This window comes from Cucumis melo, chromosome 4, assembly GCF_025177605.1.
Source record: "Cucumis melo cultivar AY chromosome 4, USDA_Cmelo_AY_1.0, whole genome shotgun sequence".
Taxonomy (NCBI): domain Eukaryota; kingdom Viridiplantae; phylum Streptophyta; class Magnoliopsida; order Cucurbitales; family Cucurbitaceae; genus Cucumis; species Cucumis melo.
The window spans coordinates 4,367,029-4,373,028 of NC_066860.1; positions in this window are offsets into that span (position 1 = coordinate 4,367,029).

Genomic DNA, 6,000 nt, shown 5'->3' on the forward strand with positions numbered 1-6,000 from the left:
AGGACTTTCGAAATTATTAATTATTTGTTTGTTTTTTGTTTTTCGTTTTTTTGTTTTTTTATATGGAAAGGGAATGTAGAAATTGGATATGAATACAGAGATACATATCAATATCATCCGTTCTTTGTATCGATTTGATACATTTTTCTGTTCATTGAAGAATTCCCATTTAATTAATTGTTCTCACATCCTCTGTACATACTCTCTTTCATCGCATCCTTTTTCCTTTTCTTTTTAATTATTATTATTATTTGTTTTTTATATATTTGTAGACAATTTCTAATTTAATTAAATTTTTTACACCTCTCTTTTTCATTTAAAAAATATAAAAAAATATAAAATATTTATACTGTATAGAATAATTTCGAAAACAAAAAAAAATTTACGGACCTACAATAAAAAATACCAAAAATGTTCCGTCAACAATGCTCACAATATATCTGGTACACGATTATTTAGATTTGACTATTATTTGATATACAAACGTTTAAATTTGTTTACACGATCGTTTATTTTTTCAAGAATATTTTACACAATCATTTAAATTTGGCTAAATGATTTTTTTAAGATTCTTTATACATAATCCTTTATATTTGACTTTTTTTTTACATAAAAAAAGAAAGAAAAAGAAGAAAGATGATGGAAAGAAATAGCAGCGAAAAAAAAAAAAGAAGAGGAAAAGAAGAAAGGGGAAAGAAATCGCAGTGAAAAAGAGAAGAAAGATAGAAGAACAAACCTGAAATATTTTAAAAATAGCTAACTTCATGGGTGTCGCCGTGATTGCGACGCGGAGCTGCCGACGTTCTCATTCATTTAATCTTTAATATTTAAAAGGTTTGGAGTCGCCATGAATCATATTAAGGTGTGATTGGTAAAAAAAAATATTGGTCTACGTAAATTCAGATTTAAGTTTCGGAAGTCAGTTGTATGTAAAGAAGGTGTTAACACCCTACAACACCCATAAAAATGATTACCAAAATTTGTCTTTTAAACTAAATTAAGGAGGTTCACAAAACAAAGTTTTTTATTTGGTATTTTTTAAATGTCTCATGGTTATCAATTCATATCTAAGAAAAAAAACTAAGCATGAATTGATGATTATATAGTTGGCATGAGAGCCATTAGAAAAATATAATTTAATTTTTATTTAAAAAGATTTTTTATTTACCTCAAGAATATTAAAATATCAAACTTTGATATTTTGATCTCCATCATAAGACTTTATAATGGCCCATTTTAAAATATAAAATTGTTTGATATATTTTGTTTAAAAATAATTTACTAACTAACTTTAAAAATTGAGAAATTTTATGTATTTATGGAATTTACGCAAAGCAGAAACATAATTTAATGAAAAATAGATTCAATTGGTTTAAACCTAACAAAATTAAAACACCATAAACCTAACAAAATTAAAACACACTAACAAAATTAAAACACAGTAAAATAAAACATAGAAAAAAATTTGATAAATGAATAGATTCAATTGGTCTAACCTAACAAAATTAAAGGCTAAGTAAAACAAATTCAATAAATTAAAAACAAAACAAATCTAAAGAAGGAAAAACAATCTACGGGAAAAGAAGGATAGAAAAAAAAATTACCCTTTGACAGGATAGTTTTTCGCTTTTCTTTTAACCATCTCCCGTTCTTCCAAAAAATCACTTTTCTTCCAAAAAAAATTCTTATAGAGCATTAAGATTGTAGCTTTTTTTAAGACTACTCAGAAGAAGGCAAGATCGTGAGGATCGTGTTTGTGAGAGTAGAAAAGTGGGAAGAATCGTAGAGAGTGAAGGTGAAAAAATTGTGAGAAGAAGTGGTTGAGAGAAAAGAGGAAGAAGATATAAAATTTAATTATTGTTTTCTTTTTACTTCTAAAAAATAAATAAATAAATTCAAATTCAAATCAACTTAAATTAATAAAAATAAAGTAATAAAATAAAATAAAGTAAAGTAAATATAAAAAATAACTGGCTTGGTATTTACGATGAGCTTTGTTATACGGGCCGTGAAAATTTGAGTGGTTTGTTATGTTTATGAAAATTTCCATTTTTATTCTTTCTTTTTTATTTTATTTTTACAAAATCACTTTTTGAAAATATTCCTTTATTTCAAAAGAGATCAATAATAACAATTAAGCAAAACAAGAAAATAAAAATAATAAAAAGGAAAGAAGTGGTGTATTATATTACAAAGACAACACGCACCACTATTTATAAGACATGTTATGATATTAATTCAATATGATGAATGTTACAATATAGAACAAATCATATGAAAATTGGAAACTTTGGTAGATTATGGATATCTAAATTTATAAGAATTATAATTATATTTAATTATTGAAATATGGTGCGATTAATTACTAAAGATAACTTTGTGGTAGTTTTATTTTGCGAAATGTATGTGTAAACATAAACAAACCTTTCACTGAAATCACTCCTAAGAAAAAGAAACCGACCATGAGAAGTGTTGTTGATTCAAACTTTTTTTAAATTAATGAATCAAAAAAATAAAGAAGGTATAGTTCTACTTAAATATATGCCATCAACGTAGTTCAATTAAAAGGAAAATAATAATAATAATTAATGTTGATATGAATTTAATTTAACTTGAATCTATATATATGTTTTCAAAGACAAAAGGTCCTAGATTCAAATTTCTATACCCTAAGTTATATTTAGAAGACCTTCAAACAAGAATATTTTAAAATATAACAAAATGCTCTATCACAAATATGATATATATCATGACTGTTCACACGAAATTTTAGGAGAAATGTAATTCATGGAATTGAACTTTGTATATTGATTGATATAGTGGATATAATCTCTAATATGTACTTCTTTGATGCTTTCTCTCAAATACAAATTAAGACTTAGAACTTTTTGATCTTTGATCTTCGATCTTCAGAAAGTTGTGGTTGCAAGTTTACTTAAGCTTCAATCTTTTGGAATTCAAATAAAGTTTAATCTCTAAGTCTTCAATCTTTCAAAAGATGATGATCTTGAGGTTGATAAAAACTTGCACATCTTGAGAGCTTTTACAAATTTGAAACTTCAATTCTTCGGAGCTTCAGTTCTTCAAAGCTTCAATTCTTTCTTCAACCAAAGATGTTCTAAATGAATGGGAAGGTCTCTATTTATAGCGAATTCCCATAGGCTTTAGGTGGTTTTGGGCTTAGGTCCATTTGACTGTTGGGCTTGGACTTGGGCCCATTTGACTGTTGGGCTTGGACTTGGGCTCATGTGCCTGGTAGACTCGGGCTCAAGCTCACTTGTTTGGCAGGTTCAGACCCATTATTTCTTTGGCCCAATTTTAAATCAGGTGCTTGAACTAAGTTGGATAAGAGAAAATTTGACTACCAAAATCCAATCAAATTATAATCATCATAACTTTGTTATGATAACGTGGCACGATTTAATTTACCAAAATTTCTTATTCAACAAATGCCCCTTTTCGAGATTCATGCACATGTATGGCTGGATGAATCTCGAAAACGATAAGATGAAACCAAAAATACAAGTGACCTTGTTCTTGACTTTGGCTCCCGTTAATATTTCAAATTAATCACACTATGGATTTGACATAAGTTTGATTAAAATGTTATAAGAAGAAGTTTGGAATATAATTCAACGTCAATTTTGCAGAAAATTTTGAATTTAATTCAATTTAATTTAAATCATTTGGAATATTGCAAGAAATAAATTTGAATGAAATTGATCTTTTTTTAAATTTACTTTGAGAATTGAGACTTAAAATTGATGAAATTGTAATATTGTCAACTCATCAAAATATGAATTTAAGTCGATTTTTTTTCGCATAATCTGCTAATTTAAATTTTTAGCAAAACTTACTTCAAATTGTTCCAAACTTAAAATTTGAAAAACTTTGCCTTTTGTTTTTTACAAACAAATAAAAAAGATAGGGAGGAAGTTATTATTAGGAGGAAGATGTAAAAAAAATAGAGTTAGAGGAGAAATTTTCTCCAACAAAAAACCAATGATTCAAGGAATTTTTTTTTTCGATTTCAATTGCTTCAATCCTTGATTTAATTAAGAAAATAAGTTCGAGATTTGCCTAATCAACCTCAATCACAATTCCTAACTCAATCTTAATAAGTTTGTTGAGAAGTTTGGTTGAGATTTACTACCTTCCATATTCTATAACTAGAGAACAATAGGTGAAAACAAAATCAGAATACTTCCTCCTCTACTATCTTTTATGATTCTTCTCTTCTATTTTTTTCTTTTTGCTTCATATTTAGGAGAACAGGGATTGCAGGTGAAGCAAAGATGATGAAATTAATTAGTTTTCTTTCTTTCATTTTTTTTCGTTTATTTTTTCTTTTATATTCTAGAAAAAAAACTCTTTTATTCTTTTTAGTTTTCTTTTCTTTTCTTTTCTTTTTATATATTTTTAAAACTGTTCTAATGCATTTTTTTTCTTTCTTTCTTTTTTTTTTTTAATTCTAAAAGATTTTTTTTCCTTTCCTTTTCTTTTTTCCTTTCTTTTTTCAAGTTTTTTTCAATTTATTTATTTCTTTTATTTCTTTTTTTTTCTTTTCCATTTCTGATTTTCTTTTCCTTTTTTGTACTTTTCCTTCTTTTTTTTCTTTTTAATTACTTTTCTTTTTCTAGCTCTTTTTTTCTTGTTTTTCTTCTTTTTTCACTCATATTTTCTTTTTTTAAAACATTTTTTTTCGGTTGTGTCTCCTTGAAGATAAAGATGATGATCGTCTCGGCTACGCTGCATTAAAGATGGAGATGATGGTCGCTTGGTTGTGCCTCATCAAAGATGAAGATGATGATCGTCTCGATTGCACCGCCTTGAAGATGAAGATAATGATCGATGAAGATGATGATTGTCACTGTTGCACCACATTGAAGATGAAGATGAAGATCCTTTCACCTGCAACACATGTGAGAAAATGAAGATGTAGATCCTCCCTCCTGCAACACATGTAAGAAGATGAAGATGTAAATCCTTCCGGCTGCAACACATGTGAGAAGATGAAGATGTAGATCCTCTTAGCTGCAAACACATGTGAGAAGATGAAGATGAAGATTCTCTCACCTGAAATGCATGTGAGAAGATGAAGATAAAGATGATGATCCTCTCTGCTGCAACACATGTGAAAAGATGAAGATGAAGATCCTTCTGACTGCAATGCATGTGAGAAGATGAAGATGAAGATGCTCTCGGCTGCAACACATTTGAGAAGATGAAAATGAAGATGACGATCCTCTCGACTGCAACACATTGAAGAGGAGTAGAGTTTGTTGGTTAACATTTTGGAGAGGAGGCGAAGCTGCACCTGCAACGATGAAGTTTAAAGCCTTTTAACTTGAACTTGAAGAAGCAATGACGAAGTTTCTTGAGAAAGGCGAAGCTAGCTATCTTAAAAAGGTTAAAAATTAAACATGTATGCTATCACTGAAGAAGCCATCGAGGCCCTAGCTACGATTCATAAGAGTCTAGAGGCTACACATGAAGAATTTAAGAACTCCAAAGGACAGCTTTGATTTTGCCCCCTTTCTTTTCTTTTCTTTCGTTGTATTCTTGTAAATACAAGATTTTTGTTGAATGGTAATGAAAATGTTCTTTTTCTGGTGTGACTACTCCTGAATTTCATTTTGTATTGCTTCCATATTCTTTATTATGAGATCACAATGAATCATAATATTTTTTTTCTTTTGTGTGCGACTAAACTTAAAGTAAACTTTAAGCTGCCTACGTATTCTTTTTATAATATAGGGACCAAGTTATAACGTAGTTCAACTTTTTTTTTTTTTTGTCATTCACCTTTTAATCTCTTGTGGGCTAGGAGCATGCATATTTAACAGCTTTTATTTTCATCAAGAATTTGTTCATCTTCTTTGTTTGTAGGATTGGTGAATATAATAAGTCTTGGCTTCACGGTCAAGGAACCTTGTGTATTTATGTCAACATACAACTTCCTTTTCATACGTGATGGGATATGACTGAGAATCTTATTAT